At 40.3% G+C, this 23,689-nt stretch overlaps 1 long non-coding RNA gene across 1 annotated transcript in view; it reads left to right on the top strand.

Annotated features, from left to right (window-relative positions):
• Nucleotides 1–23,689, top strand: part of LOC125453539 (uncharacterized) — a 299,790-nt gene that overhangs the window by 250,780 nt on the left and 25,321 nt on the right. The window contains exon 2 of the long non-coding RNA XR_007247784.1: nucleotides 2,691–2,739. This is a non-coding gene — a long non-coding RNA (uncharacterized LOC125453539). The remainder of the gene's footprint in view (nucleotides 1–2,690; nucleotides 2,740–23,689) is intronic.

Here is a 23,689-nt window from a genome sequence, read left to right on the forward strand (position 1 = left end):
TTCCAAATTAACAGAAGAAAATTGTGCATTGCTTGATCTCCATTTATATCCTGTATTTCCACAAGCTTTTAGTTTTTACTGCATCTAAACCATTTTAATAAATAACAAGGTATTGAATGCAAGGGGCACGCTATTTTTTTCTGCACCATTAATTTTAATGAATTTTTAAAAAAAATTTAGAAAATGATCTGGCACATTCTTGGTTGTTAGCTGCACTATTTACCCTTTAAAATGATTCAAGAAAATTGCCATTAACCAATCCCATGTCAAGTGAATTTGTTACTTGTCCAGGTTTTTCATGAGAGGTGATTCCACTTCAGCTTCAGATCATGGCCATCTCATACAAATCTGTTTATCTTTCTGTGGAGTAAGCATGTTAGACCACAAAAGATGTGCAAGGATTATGATATAAACACACAAAGCCATTTGACCCCTCGAGACACTCAGCCAACGAAGCCATGGCTGATTTGATTGGAACCTCAAAATCTGTGTTAGGGGACATGGTGACAGAGTGTTATTATTATTACAGGGCTGGCAATCCAGAGCCTTAAGCCAATGCTCTAGGAATAAGGATACAAATCCTTCTGTGGTAGATGATACAGTTTGAATTCAAAAGCTGGCCTAATGATCCCATGTTAATTCCATCAGTTGATTGTTGCAACCAATCCTTTCCTTTAGGGAAGGAGATCTGACATCCTTCACTGGCCTGGTCTACACATGGCTCTAGACCAGCAGCAATATGGCTGACTCTTAACTTTCTGGGCAATTAAGGATGGACAATAAATGCTGATCTGGTTAGTGTGCCTGCATCCTGTCAAATAAAAATTCCTTCCATCCGTCACAATCTTTCGACATTCTTTGCTTTAAGCATTTATCAAACTTTGCCTTACAAAATATTCTGCATCCATCACCCTTTCAGGAAGGCCATTCTAAAGGCTCCTGGCCTCAGAGCAAAAAAAAAGCCTCATCTCATTTTTAAATGGGTGACATCTGACTTTTTAAACCCTGAAGCATAACTAACCAGCGCAAGTTCCTTTTAATGCAGGCAGCATCGATCTTTGAGCTGCCTGTTTTTCAAAGGCTTTAAAATTCCAGCCAGTGTTAATCACCATGCTGCGATCAATGTGGGTAAATTATGTGAGTGGCAAACATGACTTCAAGAGAGCCTGAACTGCCTAGAGGGGAGGGACATTATGGCTGGAGTAGGGTATTGGTAACAAAGTGCGAAGCTGGATGAACATAGCAGGCCGAGCAGCATCTCAGGAGCACAAAAGTATTGGTAGTTGTGTGGGAAACAAATGCAGTCAGAGAAACATTGAATTCTGGCAAAGGACGGGATATATCAACCTCTAAGGTTTTCAGATTTTGCACTAAAGGTTTTGGTGGAAGAGGTAATTTTTTTTTCCCTGTAGGGGAACAGGACGCCTGCTAGAGACAGGGTAAATGCAGTGAGAGCCCGTGGGAGCGGGATTCACGGAGGTCAATACTAGGAGGTAGGCCTAAGCACCTGAATACAGTGCTACATGAATTTCGATGTTCTACTGGTAGTCCAGCAGTGGGCAAATGGCTGGTGTGTATGGAGTACATGAGGCAACAGTTGTGAGGTTATTCGGAAGCTCTGTGGGGAGCTCCTTGGCATAAAAGGAACATTTCGGCCCTTTTCGGCAGACACTACTGCCCCTCCCCCAGAAAGTCCACCCTACAACAGCCCTCCTCTATAACTCACATGTGACTTGGGATACAGCCATGGTTCCAGGCCTCAACGTCCTATTGAGGACACATTCCTGTTGGCATTGCAATGCAGTAGTGCTGCGGCTCTCATTTGGAGAGCAGCTCTCAGTGGGTGGGGTTTGATCCTAGGGAGGGTGCATTAAACTGCATGCCTCTTGGGAAATTAATTGGACAATGACAGACCTAAAAGATACAATGTAGGGATCCTTAGTAGATGTAATAACACCTCATCATCTTCTTTAAATCTAGTCTGTTGTGCCTATGTCCATTTTAACACCAGCATCTGAAATTTTTATGAAAATATAATCTCTGGATGTGAGTTTGCTCGCTGAGCTGGAAGGTTGGTTTTCAGACGTTTCGTCACCATTCTAGGTAACATCAGTGAGCCTCCGACGAAGCGCAATGTGTTTGTTGATGGAATTCCGGTTGGAATGCCATGCTTCTAGGAGAAAAAGAACAGGAAATGACATCACCAACCCAAGGAAACCTAACCAGATAAATAAAAAGCGGGACATAACACCACTGCTTCGTCGGAGGCTCACTGATGATGTTACCTAGAATGGTGACGAAACGTCTGAAAACTAACCTTCCAGCTCAGCGAGCAAACTCACATCCAGAACCTCAACCTGAGCTACAAATCTTTTCAAAACTCGCTAATATAATCTCTTTTTACAGAACGTAATTTTGAAAAGATCCTCAATTCATGGAAATGTTAAAAACTCCATTGCCAAATATAAAAGAAACACCTTGGAATACAATGGTCTGTTTGACAAATAATCCATACTGACAATGATCAAAACAACACAGTTTGTATCTGAATAGTGTAACTAATGACATTGCACAGATGTTACCACATGATCAAGCTAAATCATTTTTGCAATCTATGTACTTTATTCATGGCATATACTATGTGAGAATTGTGATTAGATGTTAATGGATTGAATTGCTTAATTTCACAGAGAGCAAGACCCCTGTGACTGCAAAGCCTACTGAAGCTGAATCAATGAGGTATGATTATGAATCTGCCCTTCGATTTTCTTGTGTTATTTGCTAAAATTTCTTTCGCTCCGATTTATGATTCCCAGATTTCCTTTAAGCCGAAGGCCTGCGATTTGCAACAGCAAGTGTATGTTTCTGATGTTTTGAATTGTGCTCTTTAATGTTAATTTTGTCACCGATTCTGCTTTATAATTTGATAGACAAATAACAACATGATAGAAAGGAGTAATACAGCAGTAAGGAATCCACAGAGAAAGGTTGAGTGATCATACTATTTGCTCTTTGTTTAATGAGTATTACAGCCTTCCAGTCAGGCATACATATCAGAGGTAGTGTAGCTACTGGTTGTTGTACCTTCGTTAAACAACTGAGATATTTCCCTGAGATTGTTTTCCAGTAGTCCTACAGACATTTTGATATTTTGAAGCTGACTCCATATCTGTAACAGTGATGATTTTTAAAGTTTAAGTAATACTAATTATAGCATGTGAATAATAATTCACAAAAGCAAATTAAGAATATTACAAGTAAACTAAAATGGTGAAAACACTCAGGATACCCTACAACATCTGAGAAGAGAGAGCAGAAACTGGATTTTCCCCTCTCTGCAGGTCACGGCAAGAGCAAGTGGTTCGTCTCTGAAGTTAAACTCTCACCATTATCACAATTAAGTGCTTGGTGAGAAGGTCTATAGATGGCTTCCCTGACTTGCCAGCAATTAGGGACCTTAAATTGTAAATTAGTGGTCACTTGATGGCCTCAACTCATCACCTCCTTGATTTCCTGCCTCCTTGATGGGTGGAAAGATGATTTGTTTCCTGACCTGGCATGCCGTGGTGACCTGCCTGCCAAGCTGACGATCGGTGGGGTCCAATTGCCCTAACCTGGGATCAGTTAGAGACAATGGGCAAGGTTATGGCCACTGAAAGCCAGACACCCCTGCCCTTGCCTCTGACCTTCCATGCCCCTCCCATGTCACTGACCATGTGAGCAACACTGGATTCCCTGAAGAAAATGCCTTGGACTGGCAGACATTAGGACCCAATAGCTGCTGGCCTCTGAATGGGTTGGGCATTTCTGTTGACTCGAATTGCCAGTATCGAGGAATGTGACAGGTGAGATATTAGCCCTCATTCACCTGTCAGTTCTTAACAAGTTGATTGGCAGGCTGTCAGATGAATTATTGCAATGGTGAGGGTGTTATATTAGCACTTTAAGAAAAATTGGAACAAATTTCAGGATATGAATCAGAAGAACTGTGTTTCTCTCTAATGCTGCCAGACCTGCTGAGTATTTCCATTGTTTCAGAGTTCCAAAGTCAACAGTATTTTAATTTTGCATGAGAATTATAAAGCATATTTTTATCCTTTGGGTACATGAAAGCAGAGTATGGGTTATTTTTGGGTTGGCAATCTATTCGCAATGGAGTGTCATAGCCATTATGCTGGCACTTCAACTAGTTACAAATTGTATCAATGACAAAGGATTGAATGTGTGGCAGTTAAATCTACTGATGAAATTAAAATAGCTAGGAAAGAATTTGGTGCTTTTTCTCCCCCTCAAAGAATCATTTGTCCGTGGAATACACTTCCACACCAAATCATTGAATATATTCAAAGTTCAGTCACATGGAGTTTTAACCAACAAGAGCTGTATGATGTGGAAGGCAGGAAAATGAACATAGAACATAGAACAGTGCAGCACAGAACAGGCCCTTCAGCCCACAATGTTGTGCCGACCATTGATCCTCATGTATGCACCCTCAAATTTCTGTGACCATATGCATGTCCAGCAGTCTCTTAAATGACCCCAATGACCTTGCTTCCACAGCTGCTGGCAACGCATTCCATGCTCTCACAACTCTCTGTGTAACGAACCCACCTCTGACATCCCCTCTACACTTTCCTCCAACCAGCTTAAAACTATGACCCCGTGCTAGCCATTTCTGCCCTGGGAAATAGTCTCTGGCTATCAATTCTGTCTATGCCTCTCATTATCTTGTATACCTCAATTAGGTCCCCTCTCCTCCTCCTTTTCTCCAATGAAAAGAGACCGAGCTCAGTCAACCTCTCTTCATAAGATAAGCCCTCCAGTCCAGGCAGCATACTGGTAAACCTCCTCTGAACCCTCTCCAAAGCATCCACATCTTTCCTATAATACGGCGACCAGAACTGGACGCAGTATTCCAAGTGCGGTAGAACCAAAGTTTTATAGAGCTGCAACAAGATCTCACGACTCTTAAACTCAATCCCCTGTTAATGAAAACCAAAACATCATATGCTTTCTTAACAACCCTGTCCACTTGGGTGGCCATTTTAAGGGATCTATGTATCTGCACACCAAGATCCCTCTGTTCCTCCACACTGTCAAGAATCCTATCCTTAATCCTGTACTCAGCTTTCAAATTCGACCTTCCAAAATGCATCACATCGCATTTACCCAGGTTGAACTCCATCTGCCACCTCTCAGCCCATCTCTGCATCCTGTCAATGCCCTGCTGCAGCCTACAACAGCCCTCTATACAGTCAACGACACCTCCGACCTTTGTGTCATCTGCAAACTTGCTGACCCATCCTTCAATCCCCTCATCCAAGTCATTAATAAAAATTACAAACAGTAGAGGCCCAAGGACAGAGCCCTGTGGAACCCCACTCACCACTGACTTCCAGGCAGAATATTTTCCTTCTACTACCACTCGCTGTCTTCTGTTGGCCAGCCAATTCTGTATCCAAGCAGCTAAGTTCCCCTGTATCCCATTCCTCCTGACCTTCTGAATGAGCCTGCCATGGGGAACCTTATCAAATGCCTTACTGAAGTCCATATACACCACAACCACAGCTCGACCCTCATCAACTTTTCTAGTCACATCCTCAAAGAACTCGATAAGGTTTGTGAGGCATGACCTACCCCTCACAAAGCCGTGTTGACTGTATTTGATCGAGCCATGCTCTTCCAGATGGTCATAAATCCTATCCCTCAGAATCCTTTCTAACACCTTGCAGACGACAGACGTGAGACTTACTGGTCTGTAATTGCCGGGGATTTCCCTATTTCCTTTCTTGAAGAGAGGAATTATATTTGTCTCTCTCCAGTCCTCAGGTATGACTCCAGTGGAGAGCGAGGATGCAAAGATCTTCGCAAGCGGCGAAGCAATTGCATTTCTCGCTTCCCAAAGCAGCCGAGGACAAATCTGGTCCGGGCCTGGCGACTTGTCAATCTTAATGTTTGACAAAATTTTCAGCACATCAGCTTCCTCTATCTCTATCCATTCCAGCATGCACACCTGCTCTTCAAAGGTTTCATTCACTACAAAATTCGTTTCTTTCGTAAAGACAGAAGCAAAAAACCTCATTTAGGGCTTCCCCTACTTCCTCAGACTCCACACACAAGTTCCCTGTGCTATCCCTGATCGGCCCTACTCTTTCTTTGACCATTCTCTTATTCCTCACATAAGTGTAAAATGCGTTTGTGTTTTTGCTGATTCCTTCTGCCAAGCCTTTCTCGTGCCCCCTCCTGGCTCTCCTCAGACCATTTTTGAGCTCCTTCCTTGCCTGCGTGTAATCCTCTCTAGCTGAACTTGACCCTAGCTTCCTCCACCTTATGTAAGCTACCTTCTTCCTTTTCACAAGAAGCTCCACTTCTCTCGTCATCCAAGGTTCCTTTATCTTACCCCTTCTTGCCTGTCTCAGAGGGACATATTTACTCATCACTCGCAACAACTGTTCCTTAAACAGCCTCCACATGTCTATAGTTCCCTTACCACGGAACAATTGCTCCCAGTCCATGCTTCCTAACTCATGTCTAATTGCATCATAGTTTCCTCTTCCCCAATTAAATATCCTCCCATTTTGCCTAATCCTCTCTTTCTCCATAGCTATGTAGAATGTGAGGCAGTTATGGTCACCATCACCAAAATGCTCTCCCACCACAAGATCTGATACCTGCCCCGGCTCGTTTCCAAGCACCAAGTCTAGAATGGCCTCTCCCCTCGTCGGCCTGTCAACATACTGCGTTAGGAAACCCTCCTGAACACACCTTACAAAATCAGCTCCATTCAAATCTTCTGCTCGAAGGAGGTTCCAATCAATATTAGGAAAGTTAAAGTCACCCATTACAACAACCCTACTGCGTCCACACTTTTCCAAAATCTGTCGACCTATGCTTTCTTCAATCTCCCTGCTGCTATTGGGGGGCCTGTAGTAAACCCCTAACGAGGTGACTACTCCCTTGCTGTTCCTAATTTCCACCCATACTGACTCAGTAGGCAGATCTTCCTCGACAATGGAAGCTTCTGTAGCTGTGATACCCTCTCTGATTAGTAGTGCTACACCCCCTCCTCTTTTTCCCCCCTCCCTATTCTTTTTAAATGTTCTAAACCCTGGAACATCCAGCAACCATTCCAGCCCATGAGAAACCCATGTCTCTGTTATGGCCACAACATCATAGCACCAGGTACTGATCCATGCTCTAAGTTCATCACTTTTATTCCTGATACTCCTTGCATTAAAGCAAACACACTTTAACCGATCCCTTGGTTCCTTCCCAGGAAAATCCTTCCCACTAGCTGGTCTACTTCTTGCTACTGCCTCACCTGCATCAACTCTCACCTCTGGTATACAGCTCAGGTTCCCACCCCCCTGCCATACTAGTTTAAACCCTCTCGAACTACTCGAGCAAACCTTCCACCCAGGACATTGGTCCCCTTCCAGTTCAGATGCAACCTGTCCTTCTTGTACAGGTCCCACCTTCCCCAGAAGGCATCCCAATTATCTACATATCTGAAGCCCTCCCTCCTAGTTTCAGGCCAAAACAGATCAGCCATGACCTTATTAAATGATAAACAAGTTCAAAAGGGCTGAACAGCTTACTCATGCTCTTACCTATGGGAGCAGTGAGGAATAGATCACATCATCTACCCAGGAAGTAAGTAAACCTCTCTGTACCTGACTGATCAGCATCACTAAACAACTCAAAGCTTTGAGCGATTATCTGAATCTGGAGCTAAAAAGAGAAATCTAATCATAGGCACAGTAATTTTTACAATCAAACATCAGTCTTCTGCTATAATAGAGATAACAAGGTTTAGAGCTGGATGAACACAGCAGGCCAAGCAGCTTCATAGGAGCAGGAAAGCTGGTGTTTCGGGCTGCTTCCATGATGAAATAACCTAAAAATTTGATGATGAAGAGAGCCCTGATTGTAAATAAAATCAGACTTTAACATACCTTTCCCTAATTCTAATATGATGAAAAACAGAACGATTAAAAGCAAATTTATATTTAATTATAATTCAATAACAACGTAGTCGCGCAGAAACACATGGAGATAAAATGATGGATTAGGATGTGGCCAATTTTAAAGCCTGCCTTGATCTTCTCCCCCTTCTTCCAGCAATAACAAGATGTTCATGAATCTGCATTTGCTGGAGATCCACCAACAGACCAAAGCAGTGTCAGTATCATTTTACAAAATAGAAGCTTTGAAATAAAGCTTTGGCGTTTTTGACCCATTGAACATATAAACCATTTAAAATACCCCCAATTTCTTAATTTCATAGTTCTATATTCAGCTGTTGATAAAGTTTCATGAAGGAATTAATTTTAGTCTTTTAGACTATATGCAGGTTAATTCCAGTCCTTTGAGGAGATTTTTACCAAAATCACTTGATTAACTACACACCCCGTATCCATAACACCCCTCATGTTGAATTTTAACTCCATCATATGAGCCTTTCGCAGAACAAGTCACCACTCATTAGATATCTGCCAAAACACCACCCTTTCTTGCATCTCCACCAATTTGAGAGTCGACTATGCACTGGGACAATTGTTGGCAATCCAGTGATGCCCCTCACCAGCAACATAATGGTGCAGCAGCCACAAACCAGCACTGTCACAGTACATAACCAGCCTGACTGATGCACCCTCACACATGTAATACCATTTTCTCACCCTTGATTTCATTTAAACATCAGACCATACATTTTCCCTGTCTTTAGATACATCCCATCTGAAGACCTAAATGAAAACCAAAAGAACAACAGATGCTGTAAATCAGGAAAAAAAACAGAAGTTGCTGGAGAAGCTCAGCAGGTCTCACAGCATCTGTGAAGAGGAATCAAAGTTCTGAGGAAGGGTCACTCAAACTGAAACATTAACTCCAATTTCTCTGCACAGATGCTGCCAAATATGCTGAGCTTTTCCAGCAACTTTTGTTTTTATTTTTCTATCTGAAGACCTTCTCTGCATCCATGTTACTGTTCCTCAATAATTGTTGGTCACCTGCATCTTGTTGTCATTGTCCAGAAGGGCAACGTTACAAATTGACAAGCAGTCTGATAAGTCCAAACAATAGCTTTATTGGCACAGCAAAAACACCACAATGCAAATAAAGAGAGGTTAAGTTTGCACCCACAATGTGAAGTAAAAGTTGGCATGTTGACTGTAACTGTCCAAGATGGACTTCTGCACCCAGCTTGTATCTACCAGAACAAGGTGTTAGACAAGTCCTGTCTGGCTTGTAACGCCCAAGGCAAATGGGCTCTGACATCCGCAAGTAGAACTTCGTCCAATTTAGTTAGACCATCATTGTTCTTTGGTTGACTGCTGTCCTTCCTCTAGTTCCTCAGCATCCAGCCCATTGCCTTGTTGCCTGTTTCAATAGTGCAAAGCACTATTGCCAAGCTGATCTCTAAATGTGGAAGCTTATCAAAAACTTTCCAAAAATGCAATAAAACCACATGGACTGGCCATGGCATATTAGCCATGATCTGACTACATTCCTGTTTTATTTTCATGCCATACGAGGATGAATAATTTTCATATTTCAAATGTTTGACATGGTAAAAACATATAGACAATCACCCCCTTAAATGGACGGACAGCTGGGATTGTATTCACTCCAGACTTTTGACCAACTTCAAGCTACTCCTAGACATGACTGATCAGATCCTGATCACTGTCTTTGCAGCTCCCAACTGATTATACGCAATTCCCCAACTACTGCTGGTGGCCCTATGGGATAAAAGATTGCCCACTCCTTGCAATGCAGTCAGACAGATTGTCTGCTGACTGATTATGGTCAAGCTATTAGACTATGCCCTGATTGATAATACTGGGACACCCCTGATGAACAGCATCCCTCCTTGACTGGAAAAAGGTGTAATCCCGACCTTGATTCTGACATGGACAATTGTTTGCATTCACATGCAGCGTTTTAGCTGTATTGGCAGCTCATACATACTGGAGGTATTAAACTGATGTCTTGGCCCATGATTCTTTAAAGAATCCTCCTTCTTTGCCTGACAACACCCTCTGAAAAGCTGGTCATGGGGCCTGGTCTCTTTGTCTGTGCAAAAGAGCTTGTCAATACAGTCGTCTGATAGTCTTTGACTCTGGCTGAAGTACTTACTAACTGATGCTTTGCCTTGTCTAATGGGTTATAAGGTGTAGATGCTGCAAGCTTGCAGTTATGTGCTAAATGTGCAAATGTGAAGGGAGCTCATGAGCAGCTCCCCAAGATACGTTCTGGTCCTACCAACTAAGGTTAAGCAGTGAGAATTCTTGAAACTGAAATCAGAACCAACAGCAGAGTGCCTATCCTGGCCCATGAAATGTCACTGTCGCAGCCTTTCAATGCTGGTTGTCAGAATGCCCTGCAGCTCAAGTCTGTGGTTCCAAACCTGACTACAAATGTGTCAGATAGCTGCCATGCTGGGTATGACAGATTGACACATGTTGGGTTACAGTACCTGTGGATGAGGGAATCAGGTCACTGGCAGCCATGAGTGTGCATTGAAATGATGTTTTGTGCTGAACAACATGGAGGCTCCACATAGCCAGTGGTGAATTTAAGCTACTGGGTACATAATCTGACTTCAATTTGCTGGATTCACAATTAATTCTTTGTTTGCTGTGTGCTTTAAGTCAGAAGTCAAATATTAAATGGGTGAGTTGGACCATAAATAAAGCATTTATCAAGCAATAATGCCGTCCAAACCCCTCCCCAACTACTTTGCAGCCTGTCGAGAAAAACACCATGCCACTTTGCAAGTGCAGAAAAAAAAAGTGGACCAAGATGCTCTTCATTTGTGATAGGCCTTACCAGGCCTCACGGTTGATTCAACAAATCCTGCCCATAGTTTTCCAAATCCAGTTGCCTGCTCCAGTCCATCAGATTTTGTTTATAGTGTAATTTTAACAACAAGTTGCATTATTATATAGCACTTTTAACTAAGCAAGACATCCCCATGCAATTTCAAAAGCATAGTCAGACAAACTTTCACACCAACTTACATAAAATGATTATTGGACAGGTGACAAAAAGCCAGCTCAAAGAGGTACTTTTAAGGAGATAGAGGCAGGAAGATTTGAGGGAATCAAATGTTTATTTATGCAATTTTAATCCCCCTTCTGTAAATGAAATTTAGTGCTTAACAACAATGTTTATTATGCACTGGTCACATTTTCAATTAAATATCATACTTTGTTGTTTTATCACAATAGCTTAAAAAACACTTGTGCATCACAATTCAATTCATTTTACTTTAGACTTCAATCGGACTCTTCTTTAACCTTGGAATGAAATTATATGGAGTGTACCTTTAAATATTATCACTCAATTTGTACTTTGGAATGTTGTAAGTTGTTTGTTCAGGCATCCAGTGTAGGGGGAGAACATATTTTATAGTGTAGAGAGTGGCAAGGACAGATGAGCGCTTAAGTAATCCATCACGGATTACACTTGAGGAAAAACAAAAGGAGAAAATATTTTTTAAAAAATTGGGAATTGGAAACTCTGGAGATCCTGCTTTGCTACTGCAGTGGTGTGATTTCAATTTCAGGAGCACGGTCATTTGAATAACTGTGTTGATTATACTCCTGGAGGCACTTTCTTCATGGAGCCAGTAATATTTTCGAAAGCATTTTGTCATTTCACTAAAGTGGTCCTGGCCAGTGTGGGCTCAGTATCAGTGCAGTACTACAAACATGTATTACCTCTTCATTTCTTCTTCTCCTGATGCTTCTCAAGCAAAAGTTGTTGTTTTTCATATGTATCTAATTTGAACGGAGCCCTCTTGTTCAACTGATATTGCTGACACTCGCAGGCAAATACCTTACTATAAATAAAGAGCACCATGATTCTCTGTTGATGTTTGGGCACAGATTCGTGACAAGTTGAAGTGGAATGATTTCTTATTGGGTCCACTAAGAACTGGAAATAAAACAGAAATTGTATCTGTGTAACATTCCACACCACCCCTCTGCCAATGACAGCAATACCATTCGAAAAGTGGAGCAGAATTTGAAAACCCATGCATTCAGTAAGAAGAACAGCAATGTCATTAATTTGTGATGAATGTATAATACTCTCTCTCTCTTGTCCAAACAGCATTTTCACTGCCAACCTTTCATTGCTGGACTGTAATGTAGGCTCCATTTGTAGAGTTTCCTTCAGCGAATTTTAAAAGGACATGTAACATGAAGGAATGATGGATGAAATGCACAGCTGAAGGAAAATTTTTATAGATCAAAAGTTTTCAGAATGTTAAAGGAGGCAAAAAAAAGTGTTTTACCATTGAACTTCAAAGGACAAAGAATCTGAGTCTAAAATCTGTCTCAAATTTTATAAGGCCTTTTGATGCTGACTCTTTGTTAAAAATTGGTGTCATGTGAAGTCACTCTTGATGGCTGAAATTCAGATCAACTCTTCATGTTTGGACCAAGGCTACAATGAACTTGGGACTAATGTGGTTTTGGTGAAATCAAAACAAGACACTGGTGGAAAAGTGACATTTGATGAAGCCTTTAATGTTCATCTTCCCTTCTGGGACTGTCCCAGCAGTGGACAATACTCGTTAATTTTGAGGGGGTTGTGATCACAATTGTCTAATTTGGCAGTTGATGATTTGTTGCATTTTCCTGACAGTTTTTTGACAAGCAGCAGTTTAGGCCTGGTGCATTGGTTAATTAGGCAAAGGAGGGAAATGAACAACCTGTGACAATTGAGGATGCTTTGCTGTGCCTGAATCCATTCTGTAAATGCGAGTAAAGGCAGTGCACACCCAGGTTCCAGATGTCTTGCTGTCTTAAGTGGCAGCTGTCTTTGTTCTTCACTCAAGCGGATGTAGAAGAACTCCTGGCCTACCCTCATGAAGATGGCGATTCCTCACCTATCCTTACTGATAGGCATTGTTTTGGGGAGTCACCACCTCTGCTGTGTCAATCACCTCTCAGTCAAAACCCTCTCAGACAATTTTCTGGGGCAGCTACACAAGATGCAAGGATAGCCATTGTCCCCTTGTCTATCTCCATTTAAGGGTTTGTTTTCATTCCTTCTAAGAACAAAAGCTTCTGTTATTAGCATAAACAATGCATTGTACTAGTTTCTGGAAAAGGTCTAGACCCGAAACATCAGCTTTCCTGCTCCTCTGATTCTGCTTGGCCTGCTGAGTGCACCCAGCTCTACACCTTGTTATCTCAGATTCTCCAGCATCGACAGTTCCTACTATCTCTGAAACAATTTTAACCCCACTGTGAAGCCTCTAAGGACACCCACCTTGAAGAAGTTACTCTCCTCCCACTGAAATTTTCTAAAGAAGGGCCCAGATCAGAAACATCAACTTTTCTGCTTGGCCTGCTGTGTTCATCCATCTCTACACACTTGTTCTTGAGTAGTGTGTTGCCCAATATATGTTTTGTTTAGGCTTGTGTAATTCTGTTTACTGTAATACTGGTAATTAAGGTAATACTGTTCATGGAGGCTTCATAGGAATTACTAAATGTGGAATGCTAAGTGAACATCAGTTGAAGGCAGCACCCCCAAATTCCAATGCAATTGCCAGAATTGAAGAGCTCTTAGGACAGGCTCTTTTCTCTGAAAAGCACAGGAATCATAACAGCAGGCAGAGAACTGCCAAATAGGTATGCAATCCCAGAGGGGCTTCCAGCAATGTGATGTGATTATCATCAGGCCTCCTGATAGTGAGTGGGGACATTGCCATAGCCTTTTAATTCAATCCTAGGATGCAAAGCTGTAGATTCCCCTGACTGAATTTATTGTCTGTGTCAAATGTTTGTTTGTTTAAAAATTAACGTCATTTAATTTTAAAATTACGGTCTCACATTCTATTACGATGGCTAACTTTCAATAATAGTTCATCTGTCGATGCAAATCTGCTCTTTAGCAGACATCCATTGAGGTAAATAAAATGATTTGTGCCTTAGTAAAACAGAATTATAAAAACACAAACTTGACATCAGAAAGCTTTTCAACTGTATGAAAAAGGGATTGTCTGGCATCAGAAGGATTTGAATGATTTATGTATGTACCCTCTTTAAAGGAAGTATTTATTCTGTTTGTAAATGCCAAAGATTAAATATAATCCAATATTTAATTTTTACTCTTTATCTAAGGGCAATCAATTATGGGATGATAGGATCAAATACACAAAGCTCGAAATAACAAGAGATTTTAAAGAGTAAATTACGAGGAAGACCTGAGGATATAAATAGACTAGCTTAGTGTAATCTGGAGAATGAACCCAACCAAAACTGACAGAAAGTGATAGCGCAGAAATATATTATATTCAGATCTTTTCCTTTAAAGAGAAAGTTACATTTTAGCTTGTATTATACTGAAACCAAGATATAAATTCTAATTTATTTCATAAATTCAGAAACCCTAATGAGAATTTAACAATGCCATAAAAAGGAGTGGAAGATAGGTTGTAATTTTCTATTAAGTGGGTAGATCAGTTGTCCAGATCATGACTATCAGCTTTGATTTTGAGCCATCAAATAGCTGACCTGTTGAATTAAAAACAGAAGATACTTGCAAAACTCATTAGGTTAGACTGCATCTGGGGAGAGTGTAACAGAGTTAGTGCTTCTGATTTTAACTTTATCTGATTCACTGTGACTGGATACTGTGGAGATGCTCCAGAAAAAGGTCAGTCTTTGGCTGCTAGGGATTGGTCAGTGATGCCAATCTGAGGGGAGGAAGCAAGCCATATACCGGTACTCTCCTGGAGCTAAAGAACAGTTAGTGTCAGCCCCAGGGACCTGATGGGAAGCTTGGTGGATCCTGTGGTCCAATTCAGGAGAATCATTGACTGTGATCTTAGGAAAAGCATGAGAGACAGAAGGGGCTGAATTATCAGTAGTTGGAGGAATGAGGTTGACATCACAAGTCTGAGTCCTGAAGAGGAACGTGGAAGTAACATTTCCATGGGTAGTGTAGACTGATCAGAGCTAGGTATGAGGTCAGACACCTTTTGGAAAAATTAGAAGCTCGACTGAATCAGAGGTAAATAGATTGGGACTTGACAGAACACCCAGTAGCTGGATTTTACAGAAGATTATCAACTAAAAGGCCAGCTCTTTGTTCATTAACCAGTTAAGGAGAGTGAGCAGGTCTGGAAAGGGAAACATAGGGCAGTACATCCCACTAGAAAGGAGCTAAGCTGTCATCACTATGTGCAAGTTTTGCTGAGACCTTAGTAGAAGTGGTGCCTGGGGTTACACTAGGCTTTTCATTGTATGGGGGTTAGGGATGCTGGTGAATTGCCACGTATTTGCTGGGTGGTGACTTGATCCAGGAAAGCCAGGTGGAAAATAATGATGGAGCAGATATTAGACATGTGACACCATAGATCTGTGCTTGATAATTAATAAAGGCAGGTTCAGTAAGATATATCAAGATAACGCAGGGAGACAAGCTCTTCCAAAAAGAAAAAACAATTAAACCCACAAAACACAACTTGGCCTTAAAATATTCAACCCTTTGAATATTTAAATTAGTAAAGATGGAACAAACAGCTCCACATATTCAGTGTCTTTGCTATTAACAGTGTTTCTCCTCAGAGATGTTCAAACTGATTCATCAACTGAGGACGGACTGTCTAGAATAAGAGGCCTCTTTGTCCTTGCTGACCTGAGATCATGACACTTCAAGGGATCCTGAGTTAAAGCCCAAGACTCTCAGGGCCACACCCTACTGCCCTCTGTGTCACTACATTAGTAGATCTATCCTGACAGGTGGATGGGGCATTGGTTGGAGGTATTAGCTGCTGAAACTGATTGACGTCAGGCTGTTTCTTGACCAGTCTGCAGGACAGCTTAACTAAATTTTGGCACAAAGTCACAAATAACATCAATGAGAACTTTACAGGATTTATTGGCTTTTTATGTTGATTCCAGTACAAATTTCACTGCCGGATGGTCAGCCTGTGTTTTTTCACCCCCCCCCCCCACAAGTTATTATTTGTGGTTTGAAACAATTGTGAAATTTTCTTCAAAGTTGTTTCCATTTATAGAGAAGGGTTAGTCAGTTTTTTTGAGAATCTGGAGTCACATATCAGCCACCACAGGTTATGAAGGCAGATTGGTAAGGCTTTACCCAAAACTGGTTGCTTGATGGCTACCAAATAGCTTTAATCATTCTTATTTTTGGTACTGCTACCTCTAATTTTCATGCATATCTCCTTTTTAATTTTATTCTTTGTCCTTGAATAAAGACAGAGATTAAGAGTCAAGAACACTGGATGCTGGAGATCATGAATTTGAAAAGTCAGCTTAAGGAAGTATGTGCATGACTACCTTCCCTTGTTGTGCTGAGAATTAGAAGTCCTTGTTGTGTTATGTCTTGCAGCAGATACATAATATATATTTGATGGTTATGCTCATGATATCAATTTGATGTTGCAGGTCTTATGATATAGTAATCTAAGTCACCTGACTGAGACCTCTTTCATTATGACACAGAAAAGCATGCTGCAGTACAATTGAAATGCTTAGGTCAAGCCCAAAACATGCAAGTACCTGTGACTGTCATCTGCAAATACATTACAACAGCTGCTTTTAACAGCTCTTCGAATTCTTCAGTACTACCTGGTATATGTCTCATTCTTTTACTCACTCCAATAACATCATGATATTATCGACCTTCAGCTATCACACCATATCACAATGTATCTTGTAAGAAGTGCCAGAGTCTCCAATTGCTTCAGTGGTCTAATGCATCAGAATGAGACAAAAGCTTTAACAAGCTAAGCAGGCTCAAAGCAAGTAAATCAATATGGATAGATGACATGTATTCAGAGTACTGAGAATCATGAGGAAAAAGATTTGTAAAATACTTGAAACCATTCAGAGCTAGAAACTGGGCACCAGTGAAGTACAAGTAAAACAGAAACAGACAAATGTGAGTATGCCATCACAAATAGTGTCTTACTTGATGTGGCAATGCTTACGTTATCTCCAATAGCATTGGAAACCGGGCATTGAAGAATCTAATTGTCACTTGATATAATTAATTATTTTGTACAAACGTTATGTTCCTCAGACACTTAGTGTGTGGGTTTAATCCTAGGTATTGTGTGACAACAGAGAAGCATGCTTCCAGTAGAGTCTCGTGCTTTGTATAGCCCAACGTAAAATGGAATACAAGAACTTAATTTATGGTCACAAGTTAGAATATGCTGATGATATCTTGAGCATGTCTCTTAGAAAGGTATCCTGATTTCCTGACAATGAGATGCACGATTCCCATACTGCAAAGGTGATAAAACTGACATGGAATCAAAAGACACACAAATTACACTTTTGTGCACAAAATAATGGAATTGATTGTCAAGAATCAACTTGGGAATTTACTGTGTATAAATAAGTGTGTAGCCATCATGTATTTGGAAAATACAACTCCTGTTTGAGCAAACTGAGATTTGTGAAAAAGTAACACACAATAGATCATCGAAAGCCATATGACAAAACTCCCAAACACTTTTTACCATTCCAACATAAAGCGCTACTGATCACATTCAAACCTGTGATCAGTAGGTTTGATCACAGGTGTTATGTCTTGCAGCAGATACATAATATATGTATTACCTGTGGGGATCTGGAAAAAGGCGCAGTAAAATAATGTAGAAAATCTTATGGGATGTTGTAACATTTTATCAGTTAATTTTAAAATTGAGCCATATACAATGTCAGGAAACTGAATAGCAGAGTTTTTGAACTGGCTCAGCTCAATTAATTTTCAAATTTCATGTAATTCAGTGCTTATTCATAAATACAAACAGATTGAGGTATTGTCTTTAGTTATTTGCTTGCAACATTATTTTCAATTTCAGTTATTTTATTAAGTTATTTCAATACATTGATGATCTGGTCTACGCTTCAATTTAACTTGTTAATATCAGTATTCAACAAATGATAAAGACCTCTGTTTGAATGTACTGATCAGATGCTGAAGGATCCTCATTCAGTCATCGGCATGGAGTACTTCTGTGCATTCAAATTTAAGTATTACATTCTTTCCATATTTCCAAATGACTGAATTCCCCACAAGTTACTAAATTTGAGCTTTAAAATGATTCTCTTTTATCAGCCTTATTAAAACTGAAGAAAGTCAAATCATTATTAAAATATGATATACTGAGCATTCAAGGCACTGTAAATTAATCATCTTAAACAAACATAGCACTTTTTCTTTTTTCTTAAATCCAATTATTTCAGGCATTGGCAGAAGAAAAAGTGCTGATTTCCCAGTGGTTTTTAATGAAAATAGATGGACTATTTGAATTCAGCATTATTTAGGTTATAGCTAACACTGATAATAAATGGCTCTCATGACCATGAGCCTTCAAATTTTATAATCAGTTGCCCATTCATTAAAAAAAAGTTTGTGCTTCCAAATAAATGTCTTTAGGCAAATTTGTTCTAAATATAGTAAGGCTTCAACAAGTAATGAATATCTAAGTTATGCAAAGTTCAGTATTTACTCTTCTAAAATGATTAAGCAGATAGTATTTTCTTGTATTATAACATTTGCATCAGGTTATTTGGACAGGAAGCAAATCAGAATAAGATGTCAGGCGAGCCCAATCAGTTGTGTATTCATGTGAAAGAATGGCAGTTTTAAAATGCAATGTAAATGTAAAACAATGCCCACACACACAAAATATGAAATATATGGTAAGCAAGAGAGAGGTACTATATAGTCTATTGTCAAACGTGGAATAAAATTAATTAAGACATGATGTAAGCTTCATCTGTTGATTATTTAGTTGATAAGAAACAGTTGCTAACAAACTATTATTCACTAGTTGATTGATCTGTAGAAACCCTTATATGGGCTCATTTAATTGTGAACAAATAATAGCTTGGGATTTTGAAATTGATATTTGTACAGTTTGCCTCTGAGTTGTATCTGCTGCTGCTCAATAATCCTGGATACGAAATCCTCCTGACATCCATTTACCCGATTTGATTTATTACTGTTGTCTTGTGCGCTATACTATCACACTATACCAGTCCATCGGGGTGACGGAACAGAATGCAAGGTATAATGTTACAGCTGCCTGAGGTTTTTGTTGTCGCTTAATCTTCAGTTGCAGTAAAATTAGGACATCTGAATTTATTTTTAATGTGTTTATTTATTTAAATCCTGATTTGGATTCATATGATATCCAAGATGTAGATTAAAACCTTTCAAGATGCTTAATGGTCGTGAAAGCAGAAAAAAAAACTAGCACTGAATCCAAAAAGCAAGATAATGTTGGGGCGACAAGGTGACTCAGTGGTTAGCCTCACAGCACCAGGAACCTGGGTTCGATTCCACCCTCGGGCGACTGCCTATGTAGAGTTTGCAGATTCTCCCCGTGTCTATGTGGGTTTCCTTCCACCATCCAAAGATGTGCAGGCTAGGTGGATTGGCCATGCTAAATTGCCTGTAGTGTTCAGGGATGTGTAGATTAGGTGGGCGAGAGGGGTTGCGTCTTGGTGGGATGCTGTGAGGGTCAGTGTCGATTTGTTGGGCCAAAGGGCCAGTTTCCACACTGTAGGGATTTTATGATAAATAGGTGACCAAAGTTTTGGTTGAAGTGATCAGTTTTGATGAGGACTTTAAAAGGTGGACAAAAAGTAAATAATTTAGAGAGGGGATTCCACCAAGTGAGATCGAGACAGCGAATGACAGTGTCCAGTAGTTGACTTTTGTCGGGAGCAATGGTCGCACAATAATTATGAATGCAAGGACCTAAGAGCACTGGCGATTGTAGGTCTGGAGAAGATTACAAAAATGAGAAAAAGCAAGACCATGACTGACTTTAAACAAACAGGAGAAGCTGCATTTGAGGTTTAAGTGGATGAGGAGTGAATGGGGGCCTCAAAGTGCAGTAGTAATAGGTGTGAAGGGTTTGGTGTGGGATAGGAATTGGCTGGAGATTTGGACAAGCTACTGTGTACTGCTGTGGGAATGTGGGATATGGTTGACAAAGGATGGGGTCTCTGCTGAGAGGATTAGAATTGTTGAATCTGAATTTGCAAATGGGTTGAAGCATGCAAAAGATCTGACAGTTTTAAATGGGATGAAAGTAGGAGGTCTCTCTGATAAACAGTTTCTTTGGGCCAGATCAAAGTCCCTCAAAACATATCCAGGAGATAGCCCAGATCCTAACTTATATCTCATTTTTATTCATTTATTGTCAAATATACTTTGCTTTAAAATAAGTGAAAAGTGTTATATCATGTATATTTAAAAGGCAAGTGTAAGGCACTGCGTTCCAGATGTGATTTGATTGATCAAACCACTAGGCTTTAAGCAAAAACACATTTTATTATTACACCATAAAATACTAAAAGGGGAATTGGTTTAACTTCAACTGTACTGAAATACTTAAATAATGTGTTGTTTAACTAGTACTCAACTGTTCCAATGCAGCAGCATCACACATCATACTTGGCAAAGGCAAATTTGGCAAAACAGATTTCCTTCACTTATTATCTCCTCCAGTCCAGGAGAAGGAACACCAACAGAACGAATTCAGCAGCTGAGAGAGCTCTCAGGCTTTTTGCAGTAGCTAAGAGAGAGAGAGAGAAAGCTTTATAGAGCTCCTTCAACTCCAATACGCCTAACAACTGAAAGCAAAACTAAAACCCTGGGTCATGTGTGAATTTAACTTCACCCACTGATGCTTCTTTTGTCTGTATTCTTTTTAAAATACAATGCTATATACTCTGCTTTCCATGGAGCGGCCACCTTGGCACCAGGTTTACTACACCCATCTTCAACAGAAGCAGGACAGAACAAATCCCTCTTTAAAATATGTATATTCTCTGATGATATAATCAGAAAGCATCTCTCAGGATTTATCAAGATGTTCAAGTTATCAACAGTCTAGTTTAGGTTCAGACCATAATGGGAGAGGGATAATGGCCTCAGTTTATCCAACTCTTCGAAACCGGGAGATAAATTTCACCACAGTTGTTAAGGCTTTAATGTCAATTGTACATGAACCAACATTTAATAAAAGGCATCACCCTTGGAGGTGTGGATGTCACTGGCTGTGTTAGCACATATTGAGCATCCCTAGTTTCCGTTAAGAATGTGGTGATGAGCTGCCATTTTGGACCACTGCTGGAGCTAGAGCCACAATGCCATTAGGGAGGGAGTTCCAGAAGTTTAATGCAGTCACACTGAAGAAATGGTAATATATATCCAAGTCTAGATGGGGGGGGGGGAGTGGTTTAGAGGGGAACTTTTAGACTGTGTTGTTCCCACATATCTGCTGCCCTTGTCCATATAAGTGGTAGAGGTTGTGGGTCTGGAAGGTGCTATGGATCTTTGGTGAATTTCTGTAGGTATCTGAAAGCTCGTTCAGTAGCAGCATTCTGTAATTCTGGCTAGGAAGTGTTAGCAGATGAGTTGTTCACTGCTGTACTCTTAGCCTCCAACCTGCTCTTGTAGAGAGTGTATTTATCTGGCTGGTCCAGTTCAGTTTCTGGTCAATGGTAACCCACAGGATATTGATAATAGAGGATAAAGTAATGGAAACACCACTGAATGTCAAGGGATGGTTGAGGTTGACTTGAGTTGGAGATGGCATTGTCTGGCATTTGTGTGTCATGAATGTTACTTGCTACTTGTAAACCCAACCCTAGATATGGCCTACATCTTGTTGCCTTTGACTATAGATAGCTTCAGAATCTGAGGAGTTATGAATGGTGCTGCAATCATCAACAAACATCCCCACCTCTGACCTTATTAGGGAGGGTAGGTCATTGATGAAGTAACTGAAGATGTTTGGGTCTCGGTCACAAACTTGAGGAACTCCAGCAGAGTTGCCCTGAAGTTGACATGACTGCCCTCCAACAACTGTAAACATCTTCCTATGTGCCAGGTATGATCAAACTACTGCAGAGTTTACCCCAGATATCCATTGATTCCAGTTTCTCTTGGAGCTCCACGAATCCACACTTAGTCAAATGTGGCCTTGATGTCAAGGGATGTCGCTTTCACTTCACCTCTGAAATTCAGCTCTTTTATCTGTGTTTGAACTAAGGGTCAGCAGCTGAGTGGTCCTGGTGGAACCCAAACTGAGCAGGTTATTGCTGACTGATGGCACTGTTAATGATACCTTCTATCACTTCACTGATGATTGAAAGTAGGCTGTTGGGGTGGTAATTGGCTTGGTTATCCCGTTTTGTGTATATCTTGATACTAAATAAAGCAACGGAGAGAATCTTTTCTGCAATATGGGGATGAGGAAGGAGGCAGGCAGGCATGAAAATTAAACTGCCAGTTGGTGTGCCAATTTCCTAGCACTATCCCATCCTCAGGCCATTCTCCTAGAGATTGGAATTGGGGCAGAAATAACTCCCGACCTGCACGCCATGAGTGGCCAGTGAAATCGCTAATTATCAGTGAACCAATCATCTTCTGTGACACCAGGAATAGGCCTCGAGCAGTCTCCTGGTCACAGGCTGGGAATGCAATGCTTCAGCGAAATTTCAGAGCACTTTCCTGCGAAAAATCCGAAGAAACTTTGAAAATTTCCCAATTTCATTGATGTAGAAAGTGACTCATTTAACATCCTAAAGATATAAAAATGAAGCCAAAGGAGAATGGGTTACATCTTATATCCTTCCACAGAATATTGTGACAGAGTCGTGTCATTAAAACATGTGTTTTGACCTTGTTTCTTTTGGAGAGATACGGGGGGCAGGTGCCAAGCAGTCTGAAAGAAGATAAATAATTTGTAAGGTTTTTTTTTAAAGTTGGAACATTATAAACAGCCCAAGTGGATGTAGTCAAGCTCTCATTACATCCAGGATCTTTTGTTTAACTTTTAGCAGTTGTTGATAGGCTCTCAGCTGGTTTGGAAGGAAGTGAATCTTTCCTGGCTGCTGCAATCTCTGGGAAGCTGTTGCATGCATCTCTTGTTGATAGGATTGGACGTGAAACAATTTGCTTTTCTGAATTTGCTTTTTTGCTTAGGGTATATGTGGGATGTTACTATATTGAAACAGTTACTGTTTAGTATTGAAATAATCAATTATTCTGTTAAGTTTTCCAATAGTGTTGTTATTCCACATTCCTCTTTCTGTTGTCATATTTTAACTATATAGTGTTAGAATAAATTGTGTTTTCTTAAAATCAACTAGTTTGACAAATCAAATTGCACCTAGAACGTAGTACTTCAAATTTACTTTTGAATTAAGAAAAAGATAAGATCCAGGCTGCCGCCTTAATATACTTTGAGGGGGTCTAGTCTGGCCCATAACAATATACAACATGTTCTGTAATATTTTAAATCATTTCTATTGTTTTTGTCTATAAAATGTTTTACAAACAGAACACAAAGTGAAGAAAGTTTGTCAGTGGAAGAAATAGCTTAAAATAAGGTGCATTTCACATCACCAGGACATAGACGATGAGCAGCACAATGAAGTGTTTTTGAAGCCGTAAGTTGTATAATCGGGAACTGTTCCAGCTAATCTGCACAGCAAATCCCTATGGAAAAATGCGCAGGAGAGTACTTTATTCAAAAAAGTGAAACTTTATGCACCACATTAGAATAGTCAACATTAAGGGTGGTAACATTAGACCAGGTTGAAATGCTGTAGTTAGCATTTAGTATAATTAAAAATTCAGCAAAAAAGGTTAACAAGTATTG

This window comes from Stegostoma tigrinum, chromosome 6, assembly GCF_030684315.1.
Source record: "Stegostoma tigrinum isolate sSteTig4 chromosome 6, sSteTig4.hap1, whole genome shotgun sequence".
Classification (NCBI taxonomy): Eukaryota; Metazoa; Chordata; class Chondrichthyes; order Orectolobiformes; family Stegostomatidae; genus Stegostoma; species Stegostoma tigrinum.